At 34.6% G+C, this 25549-nt stretch overlaps 1 pseudogene; it reads right to left on the reverse strand.

Annotated features, from left to right (window-relative positions):
* The window catches only part of LOC123463324, a 74291-nt pseudogene extending 60582 nt beyond the window's left edge, over positions 1-13709 (reverse strand).
* Between the last annotated feature and the right edge of the window lie 11840 nt (positions 13710-25549).

The raw sequence follows: 25549 nt of genomic DNA on the forward strand, positions 1-25549 counted from the left end.
TTCCAAGGCCTTAAAGTGAATCATTAAGTTGTTGACTCGTGAACTCTCTAATTTCTTAATATAGGCATTTAGAGCTGTTAATTCCCCTCTTTGGACTGCCTTCATCATGTCCCAAATGTTTGGGTATGTTGTATTCTCATCATCATTTTATTCTATGAATTTATTGATTTCCACTTTTATTTCTTCAATGACCCATTCATCATGCAATAGGGTACTATTGGTTTCCATGAATTTCTGTATGCTCTGTAGTTTTTCTTTTTGTTGATTTGTAGTTAATTTCCATTGTGGTCAGAGAGAGTTCAAGGGATTATTTCAATTTCCCTGTATTTGTCAAGATTTGCTTTGTGTCCTAATATATGATCTGTTTTTGGGTAATGTTCCATGTATTGCTGATAAAAATGTAAATTCTGCAATGCTTGGATGGAATGATCTGTAGATATCTATTAGGTATATTTGTACCATGACATCAAGTCTCTCTGTTTATTTTTTGCTGCGATGAGAGTGGGATATTGAAGACACACTACAATTGTGTTTGTTGTTATCTGTGACTTTAAGTGTAAAAGTGTTTGTTGATGAAATTGGGAGCCCCTGTGTTAGGTGCATATATGTTTAGGACTATAATGTCCTCCTGTTGAAGTGTTCCTTTCGTCAGTACAAAGTGACCTTCTTTATCTTTCCCACTAATGTTTGTTTGATGTCTGTCCTGTCAGATACTAGGATAGCAACCTCTGCTTGTTTCTTAGGCCCATCAAAGGCAACAATTGTAAAACCCCCAAATACAGTTTATTTGAAAATGGTAAAACCAACCACAAGTATGTAACCCATAACCTGCCCTGAAATGGAAAGAAATATCAGCACTTCCAGTGCCAGCCTATGTACCTGTTTGATTGTCAGTTGGCCTCATTACCTTTTGCGATGGCTTCCAATATTGCCAATGCTGAGTGCCCAGCTTCATCTGCTCATGTTGTTTTGTGGAGCTTGTGCTCTGATCAGCTGTGCTGGATTCCTTACTGCTGGGGCTGAATGTGTTCTCCTGAAGTTCAGGGTTTTGATGGTTGGGGGATGGGAGAGTGCAGGAAAACTGGGGTTGTAGTGGAACTGCTCAATTGTTCTCACCTGTATCCCTTTCAGCACCTCCTTAGCTGATCTCCACTATCTCCCCTTCAGGTTTGATGAGGTTGGAAAATCTCCTTGTTTGGTCTTTGCTCCTGTAGCTAGGTGCTGGGCCAGGTGGGTGCATGGATCCGAGGGGGCCACAAGTGCCTCTGTGGGATTCTGGCTGATTTCCTTCTTATGGTAGATCTGTGTCTCTCCTACATCCCTGCTTTGGCTGATGAAAACCTATACACCTTTACTTTTCAGAATAAAAGTATATTTTGTGGTAGTTTTGCCTTAAATCCTTCCCTAAGCTGGTTTGGTATGACTCCTCTGCAGCTATCTTAAATGGAAGTCTCCTTTTATGCTTTTGAATGAGCCACCTAAAAGAAACAAAATATATGCTAGAAATACAAAGACATCCACTTAGTAAGGTATTGTGTTTCAAGTCATAAGAGAAAACCTCTTGGAAGCTGGAAACTTGAAACTGGCTGTCTAAAAGAGTAAAGTGAATGTGATTACATTGTGATTTGGAAATACATCAGAATAATATGTGTGATTGTTTCTTATGCTGCTTAAAATTCAGACAAAAATAATAAAACAACATATAGCAGAATTTCTGAGACAAATTTTTTCAATGACAAGCTTACTTCTAGAGCAGAAGATGCTATTGATTCTGTTACATATTCTGAGTACATTCAAGTAAGACTTCCTGGGATTATATTTTATACAGAAAGATGCAACAGGAGATATTAACTATAGCTCAGATTTCTAACATGGTTCACCAATTTGTCTTTGTATATTATTAAAATAATTCACTCTGTATTTGTCATTCCCAGTCAAATAACAATTTAATATGTAAGGAATCATATCATAGGAGTGATGTTAAGAACTGTAAAGCTACAATTATTGTCCAGTTATTTGCTGAAGTACCATTTTCAAAGTATTAAAATTAAGACTCTAGGGCTGAAGAGATGGTTTAACAGTTAAGGCACTTTCTTGTGAAGGCTAAGGACCCAGGTTCGATTTCCAAGTACCCACTAAGAACAGATGCACACAGTGGCACATGAATCTGGAGTTTGTTTGCAGTGGCTGGAGGCCCTGGCATACCTATTCTTTCTTTCTCTATGCCTCTCTCTCTCCCTCTATCTTCCAAATAAATAAAATAAAATAATTTAAAACTTTTAATACTCTAGTGTTCATATAAAATAAACATATCAAAAATTGAATCCCCTCACAAATTTGTGGAATTTTCCAAAAATATGGTAAAGTCATCTCATGGATTATGGAAGAAGCCACTTGTCTATTTCAAATATTAAAATAGCTGAATTAGTTATAAACTAGTCAACAACGTTATCAGAAATATATGTATTTTTAAATTTTGTTTTGTTTTGTTTTTTTGAGGGAAAGTTTTGCTCTAGTCCAGGCTGACCTGGATTTCACAATGTAGTCTCAGAGTGGCCTTGAACTAACAATGATTCTCCTACCTCTGTCTCCCAAGTTTTGGGATTTAAAGCATGTGCCACCAGGCCTGGCTTGTATTTTTAAATTACTTATAAACTAGTCAACAACATTATCAGAAGTATATGTATTTTTAAATTTTGTTTTGTTTTGTTTCTTCTAGGGAAGGTTTTGCTCTAGTCCAGGCTGACCTGGAGTTCATAATGTAGTCTCAGAGTGGTCTTGAACTAACGATGATTCTCCTACCTCTGCCTCCCAAGTGTTGGGATTTAAAGCATGTGCCAACAGACCTGGCTTGTATTTTTAAACTTTTTCATATTTTATTTCTTGAGAATTTAAGAGGGCATAGAGAGAGAGAGAGGAAGAGACACATAGAGAGAAAACGTGTATGGGAGGGCCTCCAGCCACCGCAAACATGCTCAAGACACATGTGAAACTTTGTCCATCTGGCTTATATGGGTCTTGGGGAATTGAACCTGGGTTCTTTGGCTTTGTAAGCAAGTTCCTTAACCACTAAGCCATTTCTCCAGCCCAAATGTATGTATTTATTTTTTTGAGGCAAGGTCTTACTCAAACCCAGGCTGATGTGGAATTCACTCTATAACAAAAGGCTAGACTAGAATTCCAAATTCTGCATTCTGTGTGCTAGAATTAAAGGGATGTACCACCATACCTAGTAGGGAAAAAATAAAATTATCAATTCCATTAGACAGATATTCTTTACTTTGCAATTACACAAAATGCTTATATTTTTATGACCTCTAATATATAAACATATATATATGCATGCATATGTATATATGTATATATATACACATACATATATCTTTTAATAGTATTACTGCTCAATAAACCTGTCAGTGACATTTCTTGCCTACATTTATACTGTGTAAAACATATCATTCCAGTGTGTTTTGTAAGAGAAATTTTATATTTGCAAATAGTTAAATGTATAAACACTAATCATATATCTTGATAATGATTTTTTATTTTTATTTTGACATTTTCATATGTGTATATGACATATTTTTATCTTATGTCCCAAATATCCCCCCTCTTATCTCACAACACTCTTTTTCACAATGTTTTCTATTTATCTCTAATTTATATCTACCCATTTAACAGCCCTTGCTAAATTCCAAAATACTTGTGAACCTACATAGTTCTAAAACAAGGATAAAGAAAAAGTAGTATTTAAAATATCCATCATTCCCCAAATTTCCTTTGTTTACCACTTTACATCCACCACTCTAATATGAATTCTGATATACACAAAATCATTAGAAGCATTCATTCTTTTCTGTATATGAATTATGTCAGAGTCCTCCCTGCCTGCCCCAGCCAGCGGGGAGTTGAACAAGGACCCAAGGGGAAGTTAACCTTAATAGGAAAGGGCAAACAGACACAAGAAGGAGACCATGCTAGATGTTTGTCAAGGCCTCAGAGTCTTTAATTTTTACACAGTGGTTATATAGGGGAAGAAAAGGGGGTGGGGAATAAGTTGGCTGACGTGTTTTAGGGCTTTGGAATTGTCAGGAAACCTAGAGGAGATGTAATCAGGTGTTCATCTAATCTTGCCTCAATGGCTTAACATCCTGACCATAAACTGGCCTTTTGCAAAAGATAAGATTCTGTAAGCAGTCTGCTGACTGACGTTCCAGAAGTACCTAACAGGAAGCTGGATGTACCAGCTTTCTGAGTAATGAGTTAGCTTATGAGCATGCCCAGGCAAAATGCAGAGGCTTTTGCTCTATGGCTCCCGACATCTGCCAGTTATGTATGTTTATCTAGTTCCAGAGCTCCTGTGCTATTCTTTTGAAATGCTTAGTACGTTAGTGCCTCATCATGGTACATTGAATATACTTCCATACAATTTGTCATTAATATCTTACAAAAAATAGTTGTAATTATTTAGAATATCAAGAGCTCTGTTTTTAGATATATAGTTCAGAACTTCCAGACATAAGTAGTCACAAACTGGTTCCATTTTTAATCAGTCTTGCTAGGGACATTTCACTGGATATGTTCTATTTTATTATCCTATATTATCACATTCTAAGTTCTACTTAAGGAATTGTAGGAAAAAATATCCTGTAAGTAAACAAAAGCTATATTACATTAATGCATACAAAAAGTGATTTTAAAAAGAGAAATTATCTATAACCTGTATTAACCTGTAAAACATTTTAAATAAATTATTAGGAAGGGACTTAAATAGTCCATATATGATTTTCTTATTTTGTAGCAATATTTACAGAAATTTGTGTTTCAAATAAATCATAAATTTTCTCTCTATAATTATATTTACAAAACGCTATGCATGTTATTCAACAACAAAGAATTTTACAAGACCATGAAGGTTATGTGTCTGTTGCATTGTAACTTCTTTCTAAACCATCTGAGAGGCAGCTGGTGCCCCATAGATCATATCATCTATCTTTATGTGATAAGAAATTAAATGTGTTCAGCATGAATGCTAAAGCATTATATAAATCAATTAAACTTGAAATATACCTTTTTTTATAAAGAATCATCTGAGTGACAAACTTGATAATTATTTGTCTCAAATAAAACATTCTTACTAAAAATGTAATAATTCTTTTGGCAGGCTGGTTACCTCTAAAGAAAATGGAGAATATCTACGAGATTTATAAATCTAACCCAAAGCTTATTTCTGACTTCTCCTCACTTTACTCTTCACCCATGAAAAGAAATTTCTGAGATGACTGATTTCCCAGCATTACTTCTTATTGAAACCCTTTCTCACTATGACATGATCTATAGTTCATAATATCAACCACAAACCACAGTAGCAATATATTTTCTGCTCTGTTAGGCAGCTTCTCTGTGCACTTAGCCTAATTTGTGGATTAGAGCTTTTGCTAAATTCCAAAATGCTTGTGAACCTACATAGTTCTAAAACCAGGTTAAAGAAAAAGTAGAAAGCAGTAACAAAGATGTCAGAAAGACAAGAAAATGTGATTGCTATTGTTATTGTAACTTGAAAGTACTTAGTAGCCAAATTATCATTAATGAGATAATTTGTTAAAAAATATTTTATTAATTTATTTAAAAGAGATAGTGTATGCTTATGCCAGAGACTCCTACCACTTCAAATGAACTTCAGACACATGCTCTTCTTTGTGAATCTGGCATTATGAGGGCACAAGGGAAGTGAATCCTGGGCTGTCAGGCTTTGCAAACAAGTACCTTTAACCATCTCTGAAGCAGTGATATAATTTAATAAAAGACAGAAACAAATGCCAGAAAACTGAAAATATGAAAATATAAATAAATAATTAGGCTAGAGAGATGGCTGAGAGGTTACAATGCTTGCTTGCAAAGTCTAATATTCCAGGTTCAACCCTCCAGCACCCATGTGAAGTCAGATACACAAAATGCACATCTCTAAAGTTTGTTGGCAGTGGCAAGAAGCCTTGGCATTACTGTTCTTTCTCTCTGTTTTCAAATAAATAACAATAAATAAAATATTTTTTAAAGAATTTAAGAAGTTGGTGAGAGTTAAATAGAAAAACAACACATTGTATAATATATAAGTATAAATTATATAAATTGAAGAATAAATATAATAAAAAATATCAAAATAAACAAAAGCTACAAAAATCTAGATCTTTTATGGGAATATACAATTCACTAAAATGCATTTAATTGTATCTCCTAAAAGCATAAGAAGAAAGGAAAGAAAATGTGGTTGAGGAGATTATTTAGAAATTTAAAAGCTTGAAAGGGAATGCATCATAAATGCAAAAAACTTAGAGAACAACAACAAAGTTTGATAAAAAAAAAAAGACTACATGAAATGCATATTATAAAGATATGACTAGACAAAATACTAAAAACAAAGATAATGAAAACAATCTTGATTTCAGGAACAGAAAAATGAGAACATTACCAAGAAAGGAAAAATACATGCTACACTAAATTGCTTCACATGTCTGATGCCAATTCTTAAAACTTAAAAGAACTAAGGAAGAAATTGGCCTGAATTCTATGCTCAATTTACATAGAGTTAAAAAAAAAAACCGTTAAACTGGGTGTGGTGGTACACATCTTTAATCTCAGCACTTGGGAGGCAGAGATAGGAGGATTGCTGTTAGTTCATGGCCACTCTGAGAATATATAGTAATTTCAGGTTAGCTTGGGCTAAAGCATGGCCCTACCTTGAAAAGCTGAAATAAATAAATAATGATATTTTCAGAGAAATAAACATTGAGGAATTTATTGCCAACAGGTCAGCACTAACAATACATTTTAAAGTAATTTAGCAAGACATAAGGAATATTAAAACAGACATATATTGAAATTAAACAGGGAAATCAAGAGAATCTAATGGATAAAATTAAAGATAAAACAGCCAATTTTATATTGCTTTAAATTTAACTGAATATGAAAATAATAAAACAAAATAATGAAATAGTATCTGTTTACATTCAATAGAAATTATACTTGATAGTATAATCCATAACAAAAATGTTATACAATAAAAGCGGAGGAAGTAGAAATAGCACATTCACAATGTTTCATACTACATTATTATATTATAATACAAATTTGATATCACCATCACATGCAACAGTATAGGTTGGAAATCATAGAGTAACTATGTATAATTTTAGGTAGTGGTATAAAATATTTCTGTAGAATTCCAGTTTTTGTTTTTTAAAGTACTTTTTGTTGTTTAGTGTATAGTGAAGTTATACCCTAGGTGTCAGTACTTTCAAAATTAGTTATAAGTTCAAATGAATTTTTACCAATATAAATGATTTTATTTTTATTTATTTATATGAGAGAGTATAAGGCAGAGTGTGTGTGTGTGTGTGTGTGTGTGTGTGTGTGTGTGTGAGAGAGAGAGAGAGAGAGAGAGAGAGAGAGAGAGAGAGAGAGAGAGAGAGAATGTGTGCACCAGGGCTTCCAGCCACTGCAAACAAAATCCAGTGCCATCTTGTGCTTGTGTTTATGTGGGGACTGGGGAATCCAAATGTGACCCTTTGGCTTTGCAGGCAAGTGCCTTAACCACTAAACTATCCCTCCAGCCCATTTAAAATGATTTTTAAAATTAAGTGAAATAATAATAAAATAAATCCATCTCCACCCAATATCAGGAACATAGGCTAGAAGTAATAGTTTAATATAATATGGACTGCTTTAATTTTGTATTACATCCTAAAGTAATTTTAATCTTGCTAATAACATTTTTGAGAGCACAAAGTCACATGTTTTGAACATTTGATATATAAAGTAATGTTCTGAGTTTCTATGTGCATTCTTCCCAATATACTCTTTGTTATATTGTTTATGTTTATCTCAAATTACAAGAAAACTTTCCATCTCTCAATTCCTGGCTTGGCAAATGTTGTAGCTCTCTTCCCACTTAAAAAGAAATCTTCTTGGACTGTTATTCTTTCAATAGCAACTTGTAAGGAAGATATGTGCATGACAAGGAAAACAATATTCTAGACAGAAGAGTAATTAATGTTGAATCATTTTCTACTATAGTTATTGAATCGATTATTGAAATTAATTGAAGTGAAGCTTCTACTTTAAACTCAGATGGAACAACAGAGCACAATTATTCTTTATGGAAAACTAAAATAGAAAACATGTACTGGTTTGAAAATAGTGGACATGTGTATAACACATTGGGTAGTGAGAAGTGATCATCCAAAGGAGCAGAGGCTGAAATGATAAACTAGGAGAGTATACGAGAGTATACAGAATGGCCCATATTCTTATCAGACAGTGATGGTTCATATGCCACAGGAGCATGGATATAAAACTCAAAATTGAATTTTCCTTAGCAATGGGAAACAATTAGCCCTCAATAAATCACTAACTGTCCAAATATAATAAATCATAAAAACACACCCCTAAAAGGTAAAGTTTTCTTCTTTAGAACTGCTTCACAAAATTAAGCTCAAGTATATTTACAGGGGATACAAGATCACCTATAAGCAATATATAATATTAAACAAGATGAAATCCATAGTACCTGTTTTCCAGACAAACCTGTCCAGAGAAGTAATAAATGCTGTACATGAGAAATAAAGTCAAACTACTCATAAGTAATGCATGATATAGACTGTGACTGCTCTTATTAGAATGGATATTAAAATTGTATTTTAGTTGTGCAAAATACTAAGTATAATTCATAGTAAATTATCCAATGTCCCTCATAAATGCATGTGTTCTGAACGCTTGGTGATAGCAATTTGGGAAGCAGAGGCTTGCTGGATGAAGTGAGTTGCTAGTAGCAAGCTTACAGTGTTATAACCAGCTCCTCCATAGTAGAATATGTCTCATTTTCGTACTGCTGTTTTCTGCCTGCTATGGCAGAGGTGATGGTGAGCCTTTGCTCATACCATGCTTTCCCTGACATCACGAATGTTCCCCTTCAGACTGTAAGCCAAATGAAAACTTTCCTTCCATCAGGTGCTTTTGTTCAGGTGCTTTTGCTGGGAATAAGAAGGTAACTACAGCAAAACAAGCAGAAGATTAGACACTTCAAAATAGTTATTAGGGGGCTGGAGAGATGGATTAGTGGTTAAGACACTTACCTGAGAATTCAGAGGACTCAGGATCAATTCCCCAGGATCCATGTAAGCCATATGCACAAGGTGACACATGCATCTGGAGTTCATTTGCAGCAGCTAAAGAGCCTGGAATGCCCATTCTCTCTCCCCCTCTCTCTGTTTTTTTTTTTTTTTTCTCGCAAATGAATAGATAAAATAAATTTGAAGACAGTTATTAGGGAACCTAATGAAATAGTAAGAAAAATATTCTAAAATAAAACATACATACCAACTACCATCAGGAAACCTATCACAAAAAAAAGATGACAGTTCCAATTATCTGTGATAAACTTCAATGAACTAAATATGCACGGAGTTTCAAAGAAGAGTCAAGAAGGAAAGAAGATAAAATTCCACTGTAAAAGTCTGTTTTTTCTAAAATCAACTCATAATAAACACATGGTGGTTCACACCTTTTATCCCAACAGAGATAAGAAGATTGCCATGAATTTGAGGCCTGCGTGGGACTACAAAATGAGTTTTAGGTCAGCCTGGATAGTGTGAAACCCTACCTCACAAAAATTGTATTTATTTATAAAATGACCAGTGGTGGACCCTACACCTAAATATAAAGCTATAAAATTTGTGTTAAGAAACAGGTACAATCCTTCTGCCCTGGGGATTAGGTACATTTTCTTAGCTTGGACATGAATATTACAGTGTATAAAATACAAATGAAGTAGCTAAGTTCACTGTATATTCTGTTCTGTGGCAATGCTGAGAAGGAAGTCAATCCATAAGGTGGAAGGAACAGGTCTACAAATTATCTATACAATATATTCAAATTGTGAATGAAAATTCCTGAAAATCTCTACATCTACTTCAGACAAGGATGATGGACAGATAGATCTCCCATTATCATGGAGAGAGTTATGACTGCAGGCTCAGACTCACACTTCCTTGGCTACTTCTAGCTACTTAGTAGGCATTTGTTGCCCACCTTGCTGTCCAACCTGACATCTGATTGGTTTATCAGTTGTAAAGTTTCTGAAATGTACTAACAGACCACCAGCTTCCACCAACCCTGATGCCAAATATGTCATCAATACCATCAAAAGGCTATATCTGAGATTTCTCTGCTTTACTATAACCCACCCAACTAATGTTTCCACCAATCTATTTGAAAAGTGCCTTGATTTGTATATTATTTATATCTGTGACAATACAAGCTAAATGAAATTTTTAACACAGCAGAACACAAAAATGGGGCAACCAAATCTGTGGTTCAAGGCCATGCTCCCACACATTTTGCTCCAGAATAAAGTATCTCTTATGCCCTTTGAGGTGAGAGCTATGTTTTGTGTCAATAAAATTATATTCAACTGCATTACTATTTAACATTAAATATAGGCTGTTTCTATGTCATTGAAAGTAGCCTTTATGTTATAGCTACTTTCCAAGAGAATATGTCAAATAAACCATTTACTACAGAAAAGAGTTTACTTAAATATATAGCACCTGATTTGTTTCTCAATTAATGCTATCAAACTAATGCTATCAAAATGTAGCTAGTGTCAGAAACTGCCAAGAACCACTGTTTACATTTGAGCTAAATCTACTGTTTATTTTATACAAGCCATGAACATTACATCCCAATTTGTGTCACTGACTTTAAATGCTGAATAATTGACACTCCCAGTTGTCAGCAAGTCATTTCATTACAGCTGAGTGATTTTAGTATGTGCTTCTTATAGTAACATATCCCCCATGACCTCTAGTTTAATTGAGACTGACTGACTTCTGATTCAGTGAAAACTGCTAAGTTTCAGAAATGGGCTTTAGATTTAGTTCACTCACTTTGTCAAGCACCAATATGGCATTACAATGTTAAGAAAATTCCTCATGCACTTCTATGTTCTCTTTTTCATGATCTTTGCCACGCTTTTCTGTGTAGGCATTCTTCTCATCGTTTAGGGATGCTCTTCTGCCTCCAGTTAAAATACAAAATGCAAATTGAGTCCTGCTTGGAAAGTGTACTTTGATAGAACTAAGGACATCATCAATAGCAACCAACAGAGCATGGCTTTCTATATTCTCATAAAATCCATTTTAGAAATAAAAATATTTCAAACAGTGGGATAAAGTAGTATCTTTAAATTATATACTGCTAATAATGGAGATAGTTGAGTTTGTAAAGTGTTTGTCACGCTGAGTTCAGTCTGCTTGTAGCCATGTGAAATGCAAGGCATGTTGGTACATACCTATAATCTCACAGTTAGGCAGGCAGCTACAGGTGGATCTCCTAGTCTTCCTAGCTAGGTTGTCCAGCCAAACTGGTGGGCTCTGGATTCAATGGGAGGCCATATCTCAAAGGAATGCACAGAAGTCAATTTCTGTCTTGTATGCATGTGCACCCACACAAACATGTTTGTCCACACATACAAACATGCATCTATCTATCTATCTATCTATATGCATGTATAGATATATATGTATGTGTGTGTGTGTGTGTTTGTGTGTGTGTACCACACATACACACACACACATACATACACACAAAATGATATATGATTTATATGTTAAATACTCATATGGTAAAAATTATAAAAATTAAAAAGTCAGCAAGAAAAGAAAGGCAACAAAAAATCCCAGCCAGATATATATTCATAACTTCTTTAATATGATTTCTATTTGTAAAATTTATTACTAAAAGGCTATTATATCTATGAAGACTGTGTATCCTATTCAATTTTGTATGTACATATAAGAAAAACTATTTAGAAAATAAAAATACATACATTGGAATCTATAATATAGATTATTGAAGGGGATGTTTAGTCTACTTTCTACCTAATCTACCAAGGAATATTTACATAAAATTGAAATGTAAGGGCTGGAAGAATGGACTATAATATCTTTGGAAATAAATAGTTTTGTTGTCATTAAAGCAGACCTAAACGTACCAATTTGTTTAACTCAGTTCTTCTAATACTGAACATCCTCTTGTTTACAAACTTAATCTCAAAGAGCCAAATATAGCTATACACTTACCCGTTGAAATAAGCTAAGAGAAACTAAGAATTTTCTGTCCTTAGTCATGTAATTTTGGCTTACAAGCTCTTTTATCAAGAAAGAATGCAAGGGTTTTACTTTTTATGTGGTCATGTTTTCTAGGGAATTGGCAAATACCAAACAAAGGTCTCTTAATTTAACGCATCCTACTAGTTGAGAGACTACCTTGGGTCACCAGAAGCTACTCTGAAAATACTTCGCTAGTCTATGGGGAGAAATCTTCCTGCTGTTGTATTGGTGAGCATAGCAAATTATCAGGTTATGACCCCATCACAGGACCCCTGAGACAGAACTAGCAAGGCTTTGGAAGTTATTATTTCTTGGCAGCTCCTTTTAGTTAGTGTCTACTGACTTTTAAAATGCACATGGTATGATTACATTCATTTAAGAACTTAAGACACCTCTGTATTTCATTTTAAATACTTCAGGGAAGAAAAAAAAACATGGGAAAATATGAAAGGAGGAAGTGATACGTATCAAAGAAGGCAGAAGATCAGATCACTTAGGAAAAGAAAGATTGCCCTCACCCTAGAGTCTGACTGAAGTATCTCACCAGTTAAATTCTAGCAAAATTAGCAAAATTTGCTTTGACATTTTCCTACACAGAGACAATATTCATTTATATAAGGAAATCTCAAATAAGGATGCTAAACTACTAACATACCAGGTGACACGTACCTTTAATCCCAGTACTTTGGAGGCTGAGGTAGGCGGATTGTCATGACTTTGAAGCCACCCTGAGACTACAGAGTGCATTCCATCTCAGCCTGGGCTACAGTGAGAACCTACCTCAAAAACAAACATAGAAGAATACATGATTTTAGCAGAGCATGATGGCACATGCCTTTAATCGCAGCACTCTGGAGGAGAGGTTGGAGGATTGTCATGATTTCTAGGACAGCATGGGACAAAGTCATTGCCATATAAGCCTGGACTACAATGAGATCCTACCTTGTAATATATATATATATATATATATATATATATATATATATATATATATAATATCATATCAATATATATATATTATATTATATCATATCATATCATATCAATATATATATATATATGTATATACATATATATATATATATATATATATATATATATATATATATATATATATCATCTCTCCAGCCATCTTGTTATGTTTTATTGAGACTGGCTGTTGCTGTGTAGCCCTGGCTAGCATAGACACAAAGCTGGTCTCAAATTCAGAGCAGTCCTCCTGCCATGTTTATTCAGCTACTTATCTTTCCAAGGGAGGAACCTGAGGCTCAGAGAGGTTCATGAAGTTCCCTGAAATACAGAGCTTGAAAGTGGCAAGGTAAGACCTGACTTAGGTTTGTAAGACTCCCAAGTCTTGGTTGCTGCCCTTGGGGCCCCCACACCCAGCCCCAGCTGCAGCCACAGTCTGGTCCCAGGATCCGTACCTTTCTGACAGTGCATAACCAGGATTACATGGCCGAAGCAGCCCTGGCCCAGTGGATGCACCTCCTGGTAGACTTCATCCACCTCAGCATGGAGCAAAGTCTGGGCACTCAGGGCCATCATGTCTATATATATATATGTATGTATGTATGTATATATATGTATGTATATGTATATGTATATGTATATACATATATGCATCTTCTGCATATATGTGTAAATATATATGTATATATATGCATGTATATATGTGTATGTATATATATGTATATATATGTGTATGTATATATATGTATGTATATATGTGTATGTATGTATATATATATATATGTGTGTGTGTGTGTGTGTGTGTGTGTGTGTGTGTGTGCGTGATGGGCTATTCCTTTGTGGCTAAAAATCTGCCATTTTCTGCAAATTGCAGAAACAATACTGTAAATTTAGTTTATAAATTAAAAAAAAAAACAGGGTACTACCCTTATGAAATCATGTGATATATGGCTTTGGCTTATAATCCTACCCAATTTATTTTTTATATTTATTTATTTACTTGACAGAGAGAAAGAGGGAGGAAGAGAAGGAGAGTGAGAGAAAGAGAGAGAGATAATGGGCATGCCAGGGTCCCAGCTTCCGTTAATGAACTTCCAGACATTGGGCCCTCTTGTGCATCTAGCTAACATGGGTCCTGGGAAATCGAACCTTGGTCCTTTGGCTTTGGAGATGAACGCCTTAATTACTAAGCCATCCCTCCAGCCCCTATCCAATGTATTTTTGTCAAACATGTCATGACCTCACTTACCAAAAGGAGAGACAAAGAAGGGGATCCCTTAAAAAGCACTTTTCCATTGTCACTTGAAAAGTTTCCAAAATTTTATATGCTACAGATGCTAACATACTGAAAATACTACATTTTCTTGAGAGGTCCATGTAAACACTTGGATACTTACTGCCTTTTTTCCTAAATGCCTCTGTTTCTATTCACTGTCATAATTAAATCTGTGTTAAAATTTTATTTTAGTATAAATTTCAACATTGTTTCATACCAACTCAAGTTGAACTTTTTTTTGAGGGGGGGCTTCAAAATCAAAACTCTGCTTCCTAGATAAGATGTCTCTGGAAGACTCTTCAGTCTGCCACAGCAGTGTGGCCCTGTCCCTGTCTCTAACACCTTCTGCCACAGACAGCATCCTGCAAAATAGCACCTAAGAACAGGATGCTGGTTAGTTTCTCAAGTCTAATTCTTTTGAGGAAAGCACCAGGCTGACAGTGGACAGTGGCTCTCAAACTAAAAACAGAAAACCTTGGATATTTTCCCATCTTACTTTTTTTCCTGCTTAAGTATCTCCAAGTCTGTCCCCATAAGCACTGACTTATCATGTAGGGAGAATATATAGGCATATATGCAGAATAAAGTCAGAAATTAAGACAGAATTAAATTTCCATTGGGATGCTAAGGAAGGCAAGAGGCCATGAGAACTCTACCTTTGTCACTGATGTCAGATGCCAGCAGGGACTGATCTAAAGAGTCATGAGTCAGCACTCCTATTTTCTGTTTTTATCTTTTTCTAAGTTAAAAATTTTATTTATGTTTCCTTAGCTGAGCAAAATGTAAGTTGTTACTATATAATCTTTAATGGCACATGAGAAAGGAAATATATATCATTTATGAGAATAATAAAGGCTCAGTTAGCTAAATACTATAAACTTGTTTACTAACAAGGACTGTGCAAATTACACGCTGGCAGATATCATAAAATCTTCCCTCATTTCTCTTCTGTTGCTTTAATATGAATTTAAAAATTTAAAAAGTAAGATTAGCTATCATCATCCTAATACAAAAGCCAGATGAAGATCTAACAAGAAAAGAAAATGATATACCTATATCCCTGATAAACTTAGATGCAAAAATCTTGAACAAACTCCTCACAAACCAAATTCAACAAAGCATTTTCTTCTTCAGTCAAGTAGGCTTCATACCAGGTATATAGGCAGGGATGATTCAAAATACATAATTGATTAATGTAACACACCAAATAAATAATCTTAAACATAAGAACTATATGATCATTTCAATTGATGCAGAGAATGCCTTCAATAAAATAAAACATCAGTTCATGATCAAAACACTAGAAAGTCTAAGATTGAGGGTTTATAGCCCAACATAATGAAGGTTATATAGAAAACACCTAAAGTCCAAATTAAACTTAATGTGGATATAGAAAGCACCTAAAGCCCAAATTAAAGAATGTGGAAAGATTCAAGGACCAGGAGATCAGGAAAAAGACAGGGATGCCAGTCTCACCTCTGCTCTCCAGCATAGTATTAGAAGTCCTAGCCCAAGCAACAAGATAGGAGAAAGAAATAAAAGGGATACAAATTGGAAAGGAAGAAGTCAAACTATCCCTATCTGCAGATGATATGATCCCATATAAGAAACCTGAACCATGAACTGTCTAAAGGTGATAAATCCCTTCAGCAAAGTGGCAGGATACAAAACACACAAAAAAATATTAGCCTTTCAATATGCAAAATAAAAATGTGAAAGAAGCCAGTGAAACCATCTCATTTTCAAGAGTCACTGAAAAACTCCCTAAAACAAACAAACAAACAACAAAAAAACCTACGTTGGAATAACACTAACCAAGAAAGTGAAAGTCCTATGTAATGAAATCATAAAAACACTCAAGAAAGAAACCAAGGAAGACATGAGAAGGTGGAAAGACCTGCCATGCTCCTGGATAGGCAGAATTACTATTGTGAAAATAAAAAATTCTACCAAAGCAATGTATCAAAGTAGACATCCCGAAGCTGCTGAGAGCTCAGCACTTAAACAGATTTAAATCACATCCACCAAGACTCAGAGAATTTTGTGCTAGAATGGGAGGAAATAATGTAAAAACCACAAAGTGAGAGGGAATATCCAGAAGCATTTCCGCATGACTGACTTCTGTGCTTACAACTCATAACCCGCAATTTCATGATGAACACCAGCAATCCCAATAAGGAGTGCCCTCAGTGGAGCGGGGGCTGAGAGGACAGAAATGATGGCACCAACCCATGAGATATTCAGTTTCTACTTCATAACAAAAGGAAATTACTGAAAATGCAATATTTCAAAAGATAAAGTGGATGGATTGGATCACATTTCAAATTTAACCATCTATATTTAACATTTCTATCTTTTAATCAATTGGCATTAGTTATGCTATATAAAAAACAGCTCTAAAATTCAAATATTTATTTTAAAATTAGAGGTTTTCAGAGGAGGATATCAATAACAGGAATGCATTGTAAAGGAGACTATATTCTAACCCAATATTGAAATACCATAGATATGTAAATAATAAATGTATTGTTAGTAACATGAAATAACAACAAACATACACATTTTTTCTAACTATACCCCTTTTATACAGTGATTTCTTTCCTATTATTTGGTACAAGGACATACAAGACTTAACTCGTGCAAGACAACAATAAGAACAGCCTAAAACACACAAAAAAGTCAAGTATTAGGTTTATGTTTAAAAGTAATTTTCAGGTACAGAAACAATATAAAGAGAATATTGTCATAATCCTCTTATCTAAAGATTTTTTATGTTTAATGATACAGATATAAAGGAACAGAAATAATATATTTAATAGCATTATCAGTTTAGAAAAAGTCCCTATAATTTCTTCCAGAAGATTAGCTTTAGGAGAAATGATAATAAAGCTCCCAAAGATGTACCTGCCATCCAGATGATCTACATCCTTTTGTGTGGACTTGTGAGTAAAGAACCCTTATAAAAATTGATTTAGCCAACAGGGCTTGATGTATGTCAGGCTAAGTGGCATGAGTAACATAAGCCAAGGCACTGCCACAAAACTTGATGCAACAGTGCAGGAACATCACCGCAATACATCATATGCCAGACAGCGAAAAGCAGGACCTTGTCAGAGCTGGCTGAGATCAACATGGCTGACCAACTGACAGTCTACTGATTCTGTTTTGCTTTATTACAAAAGCATTTCCATGTTACTGGCATTGTTTTTTGGCTACAAACTTTTGACAGAAGAATTATGTATGCTCTATTCTGGGAAAATATTAAGCCATTTCATAAATATACCCCTGGGATCATGAATACCCCCTCTTTTAATTGACCATACAAGGTGTTGACCCAGAGCACAGTGGATGCAACTCCCTCAGAAGTTCAGTACAAACAAATTTCCCTTTCATATGTACTTTCGCTTTATAATAAAAACTATCTCCTAATACCTTACTTTGCCCCATTTCTGCACTTCCTCTGACTAGATAAGAGCCAGGAAAAAATTAAGTAGTAGTCTACCTGGTATTGTTTCTCCCTTTGGTTAGCCCTCTCTACCAGCAACATAAGTATATATCCAATGATGGTCTTGGGATAATGAGGGACTAAGAAAGAACTTTCATTATTTATTGTAGCTCCATAACAGCAAAAGTTTAGACCTACCACTACATTGTTTTGCATAACAGTTATGAAACACATAGAAAAGAGATATAGTGGGAATGAGTTAGAAAATAGCATAACAGTGAAAAAATTACAAGTTGTAAAGGTTGTTTATCAAAAGACTAATTATGAATACAAATTCTTGGAAGGATAGCCATGTTTTGAGGAAGATCCTTTATAAGCACAAGAATGCAGTATTTCAATGATTCAAAGCATCTGCAATTGAGACAATTCCCAGGAAAGAGAGGGAGTGGATGCTAAAGGTCATATATGGATATAGAGTAAGAAAATAAAAGCTACAATAATGAAGTGAATAGGAAGAATGAGAGGGGTAGTGGAAGAAATTGAAGAGTGGGAGGTGATCATGTTTAAAGTACACTATGTACTTCTATTAAAATGTCTTTATAAAATTGATTGTTATTTTGAGTATTATTTTGAATACAGGCCAATGAAATTTTATATTAAAACTATTTTAAGTATATTTAGAAACATCAGTACTAATTGCATTTTATTTATTATTATATTTACAAGGTGATGTTGTATTCTGTTTTAATATTTTATTTTAATTTACTTATTGGAGAAAGAGAAAGAGAGAATGGGCATGCCAGATCTTCCAGCCACTGTAAATGAACTCCAGACACATGCACCACCTTGTGTATCTGGCTAATGTGGGTCCTGTGGAATTGAACCTGGGTCTTTAGGCTTTGCAGGCAAAAACTTAACCACTAAGACATTCCTCTAGCCCTGGTGTTGTATTTGTGAACAAACATGTGCTTAAAATTATATGAAAGAAAATAATCTCTATCTAGAAAATTAGATTTGTGACCAGATAAATCTGTAAGCATGCTACAATGATCATTAACAATTATTAAATAACTATTTAATGCAGTATGTGCCAAGGGTTATAGAATTGACTTTCATATGTACTAATATGTACTAATTATGTACTAGTTAATACTTGTACATAGTATTAATTTAGCATATATATGCATACATATATATAAATTTGTATATATATATATATATATACAAATTTATACATATATATATATGTACAGTATATATATATATATATATATATATATATATATATATATATACACACACATATATATATGTACAGTATGTATAGTTAGATGCATGTACACACTTGTATATGCATGTTCCATATTACAAAATATACATAAAAACATATATATATATATGAGAATGTATACATTAAATATACATACACATAATACATGTGTATATAAAAGTGTGTATATATGCAAATATCACTAAGTGTGTGTTGAAATCAGAGGACAACTTTGGAATGTTGTTCCAGTCCTTCCACCTTGCTTGACATGAAGTATTTTGTTTTGGCTACTGTAAAGGACATACTAGCTAGCACACAAGGTTCAAGATTCTCTGGACCCTTCCTATCAGTGCCATAGGAATATCAGGATTACAAACCAGTGTGCTACTTGGGTAGTACAAATTTGAACTTAATTCAGGAGATTTCTGGAGCAATTACACTCAAACACTGAGCCATTTCCTCAGCCCCAATATTTTCTATTTCATCTTTCTTTCCATGTATCTGTACTTACAATGATGTTAACATTAAATATACAGTCTTATTAAAATTTTCCCTTACAACTGAGTCTTCCTGGTTCTCCTTCCAAACAGTTTGATATTTACAATGTGCATTTTTATTTAAGATATTTATTTAACATGTTCTTTAATAATATTTAATTTTAATTCAACATTTATTTCATTATGAGAGTAAAATTACCTCTTGATGGTGATGGCCATACAAATTAAAAAAAAAGACATTTCACAAAAGAGTTTTACTTTATATTGAATATTTCTACACTTTTGTCTATCTACTGAATATTTATGAATATGGGGAATTTTCTTTTTGTCCTCCACTCCACAAAGAAAAAGTGAGACAAAATCACAGAACATCAATTAATAAATAACAAATCAAAGAAAAAATATCTGAAGGTATCTGGACCCTTATTGTGTTCCTTTATCATTAAAACAGTATGTTATATAAACAACTATCTCCCAACCTTTGATTCCTTCAGCAGGTTGAATTATAATTTCAATTTAAATTATTTTAGAATGTTTATTAGCCTACAAAGAACTGGTATCATTATAGTATATTCATACAATGTTTTGCTTCCCTTCACCCCTTGTTGCAGTCAGGTTCTCATTGCTCGTAGAAATAACCCAATCAAAAGCAGCTGAAGGAGGGCGGGGTGTGGGGGAGAGGTTTATTTTGGCTTACAGGCTCAAGGGCGAATCTCCGTGATGTAAGGGAAAATGATGACATGAGAAGAGGGTAGACATCACTGCCTGGCCAACATAAGGTGGACAACAGCAACAGGAGAGTGTGCCAAACACTGTCAAGGGGACACTGCCTATAATAACCATGCATCTGGAGTTCATTTGCAATGGCTGGTGACCCTGCCACTCCCATTCTCTCTCTCTTTCTCTATCTGCTTATTTATTTATCTTTCTCAAAGATAGATAGACAGATAGATAGATGATAGATAGATAGATAGATAGATAGATAGATAGATAGATAGATAGATAGATAGAATGATAGACAAAATGTCATGTTGGGGCTGGAGAAATGACCCCACAGTTAAGCTGCTTGCCTGAGAAGTCAAAGGACCTAGGTGTGATTCCCCAGTACTTACAAATGGCCCATGTTTGTGGAGCTCTTTTGCAGTGGTTAAAGGTCCTAGTTCACTCATTTTCTCTCTCTAGCCCTCTCTCTCTCTCTCTCTCTCTCTCTCTCTCTCTCTCATCTCTCCTGCTTACAAAAATTCAAATAAATAAAATATTCAAAAAATACCTTATCACAGATTAAGCCTGATTCAATGACACTACCATTTCTCAAAGAAACTAACCTTTAAGTTATTTAATCTAATTTGTCTCATCTATTATTGGCATATATTTTGGGTTACATCTATATGAGGGTATATTCTGGACAGCGAAGTCATTATTCTATGGGACCAGTTATAGCAAGCGTCAGCTAACATTCACACCTTTAACCTTTCTCTTTTAAATTCCCTGGGTGTTTTACAAAAAGAAGCTTTTAAAATTGTATTGAAAGCTAAATTTTACCAAGTGGGTTTGACTGTTGGGAGAGGTGGAATTAAAGATTACTATTGGTGGACTATTGATGCCATCATTACAATATCAGTCTATCTATCATTCAGCTCCTCTGTGTTTTGTCAACAACTCATAGGTGCCTCTTCTCTGGAGAAGTCATGTGGTTGAGCAGACCACCTCTGGGGATATTCACATTCCCACCTCAGGTAGCAAAAGAGGTGATGTCTGTCTAACATGACCAAGCTGAACCTTATTCTCTGATAGGAATAAAAATTATGGTTTAGCATTTGTATCTCTGTCTTTCTATTTCACGCTCTTTCTTTTTTTCTTTCTATTTCTTTCTTTTTATTCAACATGTCCTAATTCACCAATCCCATTCTTCTAAAACACGATGGTTAATAAATCACATGCAGAAAAATTCTCATCTCTTTTCAAATTAGGGCAGTCTAGCAAGATCGTCAGATATTTTTTTCCTGATATATACTTCATTGAAGAAGTAAATTATTATTAATGCATTGTTAATCCTAAAGAAAAAGCATTTTTTCACATTTCACTAGGCAAAAATTAGAATGGAATAGCATCTGTTGGGAATATACTCCTAACTTGAAAAACTAGAGTTCCCTTTGTTCTAAAAACTTACTATGAAGTTATTATAGCAGTGTGGGTTATGCATTTCAAGAAAGACTGTATTCCAATTATTGCTTTTGAAAGGAATTTACATTTATATACTACACAGTACCTTGGAATTCTTCCTTAGTTCTTCTGCAGTATATGTTTTAAAAATAAAATTTTATATATAATCCTCCAAAACTATATTGGAGTATTACTCATAATCAACTAGGCCATATATTTGATAACTTTGAAATTAAAGGCATTCATATTTTCAGTGTTGAAAAAATGAGGAGACTATAAACGACAAATAATGTTTCTAAATAGAAATATGCAGCATCTTTATTTTTTTCTCTCGCAGTCTCAGATAAATAAATAAATAAATAAATGGAAATATGAGTGAATTTTGTCACATTATAATTGAAAAAGTTTGCTCTGTTTCATGAGCCACACAGCCCATCCAGGCAGCTATTAGGATTTCCTAAAGTGTGCTGTATGATTTTCCTTTTGGTTCCTTGGCTTTTGCTCACTCTGCATGGTCCTTTAAGAGATGGCCAACTTCTTCTACCATTGTAAAACATCCCCTGGATCTGTAAACTTCAATAAATCCCCTCCTCCATAACTGTACCTGGTCTAAAAGTTTATCTCCGTGACCTAAAGCTGTCTGCTACAATATAGTCTTAAATGTTTTAAAGTCAAATGAATCCACATTGCATATCAGTTGTGAGAGGACCAGTAAGTTTTTGTCGGGGAGGGAATGACTCTGAATATTCATTCTAATCCTAGGCTATTACTATCTTTCCACCTACATTCTGCAACATTCCATGAGCCTCTGTGGGATTTAAGTCTACTTTTGTGTTGAGCTCTCAGTAGCTTCTGAGTTTCTGCTTTGGTGCATTTGGAGTATCTTCAGTGTCTGTCTCCCTCCATCTCCCTGGCGCCAGTTGTCAGGCTTGCCATGTATATGGCACTCTTGCTCACCTGCCACATACCTCTGTGGACCCTAGCTGATGTGGAAGGGGTGGCTTATCTCCTGCCAGGGAGTCACCTATCTTTCCTTGTCCTGTTGATAGATTTTGGTTGCCCTGAGTTCTCACTGACTTCTTTAAAAACAACAGATTCCCCAAAGGATAGTGAGATCAACGTAATTTAAAAAGATTTTTATGGCTGTAGCCTTTCTTTTGGCCAAAAACTAGTGAGAACTTCTTGTTGGAGTCCTCCATAGGATCCTGACTTGATTCCCATTTCCAGCTATAGGTTCCTTTCCACCAAGTGTATCTCTTAGCTAATTACAGAGCCATTGGTTACTCAACTGTGCTGGGTGCCACCAATTCACAGGTGTGTACGTCTTTTCAGGCTATTGTCTTCATTTATCAGTGTCCTCTGCTTGTTCACCATGCTTTGGTTCATTTTCCCCCAACAGCTCATGTAGCACTTTCCAGCAATATAAGGACTAATCTGGGAAATGGCTTCCTTCCAGATTCCAGACAGATCTCTGCATGTCCTGTATTGTCAGTATGTGGTGTCTTCTGAAGCTATCAGAATTTTAAAACACAAATTCATCATGACCATATTTGATCCATTAAAACATTAACTTTACAAGTTTTTTTCCTCAAAATGGTAAGCCTTGTCCTATATATTTCTATTTGTTGCAATAATTGCTCTATTTCATTAAAGTAGCATGTTAGTGGGGAAGAAAACACACAATATTTTTTTATTCATATGTTCTGAAAATATTTAGGAAATAACTTGCAGGGCAAATATCCAACATATATAGGGTGTGCTAATTGGTAGACTATTATCTTAAGATATTTAAATAATAGGAGTTACATGTAGTTAAGCCCTTATTGGAAATTCAAGTATTAACTGACATAGGATTTATCTTTCTTTATATATTCCGAGTTCACAAAAGTAATGCTGGCTGTATCTCAAAATAACTTATTTAGTTTAATCTTTCCTTGCCCAAAATGAATATTTTACATAATATTATATGAAACAACTCAGAGATAAAAAATATTAGAACTTAAATGCAATTTAGTTTTCTGGCACATCATAAATCACTTTCGAGATGTAAAAAAAGCATACTTATAAAATATATATCAGCTTATATGCAATACCTTAAATTAAGAAAAATTAATCTTAATTTATATAAATGTTAACTCATGTATTGCATTACTCTGATCTAGGATATGAATTAATATATTGTAATATCAATTCATAATAGACTTTTGAAGTTTTGTTAAATTAGTCCCTTTTACATACTGAAGCTCCTTAATGGAGCTCATTGTCCTGGTATTCATATATAATTAAATAACATCCCAATAATTTCACTTGAGTAATTTAACCACATATACAAAAAGATTTATATTATTGATGATAGTACAACAGGTCATGGCTTCTGAGTTAATTAGAGATTTGTACAATATGGTTTTTGTTTTTTATTTTTATAAGATTTGTACTCAATGAATAGAGTCAAGTTGGTACCATTGTTAGCCTCATTCCTGTCCTGCCCCTCCACAGAGGCCCTCCTTGTTGGGGTATATTAGTCGTGCATTGGGGGGGTTAACCATAACTTATGGATAGGAGGAAATGTCTCTGTATATCATGACCTAATGTGTGGCTCTGACATTCTTTCTGCCCCCTCTTCCACAAATTTCCCTGATCCATGTTGGATTCATTTAGGTCTGGTTCAGTGATGAAGACTTGGGAGCCTTTCTGGGTCTCTGGATATCTGGTTTGGTAGGAGTTGAGTGTACTCTGTTTCTTTCTCCTTCACCCTTGGGCTGGTACCAGCTTCACCAAGAAAACAGCACTCTTGCTTGTTTCCCCAATTGTTCTTGGTTTCAGGTGGGGCCCTTTTGAGACATGATGATGTGGTTCTCTCCTTAGGTTCTGCATGTATTTGAAAAAGAGAGACAGATTCTCCAATGGAAAGTAATGTTAACAGAAGATAAATGGGATAACCATTATTTTTTAGAGAGAATTCAATAGATGTAGGACCTCTTTTAGCCCACAATCAGTGGGAGCTTGATAATGGAGAGTGGGCTCATTTTTGGATATAGTTCTGACTTGCTCCAAATATGGGTTCTATTCCACTGAGCAGATCAGTTAGCCAAATCAAGAGCAGTTAGTTTCCAACCATGTGCCACTATTGCACTTGCGTGAGCATCAGTTCTAGTTATTTGCTGCTAAATAGGTTAGAACATGAGTTTCTTGGACAGATATTGGTCATTTCCCCCCAGTCACTTATGTAGCACTTTCTGGCACTTACTCTCTTTCAGTTTACAGCCATATCACTCCATGTTATGTGTCAGCAGCATATTACCCACATATTGGGAGAAAATATCTGCTGAAAATCCAACTGACATAAGCCTAATCTCTAGAACCTACAAAGAATTCAAAAACCTAAACACTAAAAAGTCAAACAACCCACTCACAAAATGGGGCAAAGAACTAGACATGCAGTTCTCAGAGAAAGATATACAAATGGCAAACACACACTTAAGAAAATTCTCATCATCACTAATCATAAAGGCAATACAATATAAAACAACTTTGAGATTCCACCTTTCCCCAGTAAGGATAGCAAATATCAAAAAACCCAATGAAAATAGATGCTGATGAGGATGTAGAGAAACAGGAACCCTCATCCACTGTTTGTAGGAATGTAAGATGGTACAACCACTTTGGAAGGCAATATGGAGACTCCTAAAAATCCTGACTATCATGTTACCAATAGAGCCAGTTATTCTATTACTTGGAATGTACCCTAGAAGTTCCATACCT

Source organism: Jaculus jaculus, chromosome 1 (genome assembly GCF_020740685.1).
Source record: "Jaculus jaculus isolate mJacJac1 chromosome 1, mJacJac1.mat.Y.cur, whole genome shotgun sequence".
Lineage (NCBI taxonomy): Eukaryota > Metazoa > Chordata > Mammalia > Rodentia > Dipodidae > Jaculus > Jaculus jaculus.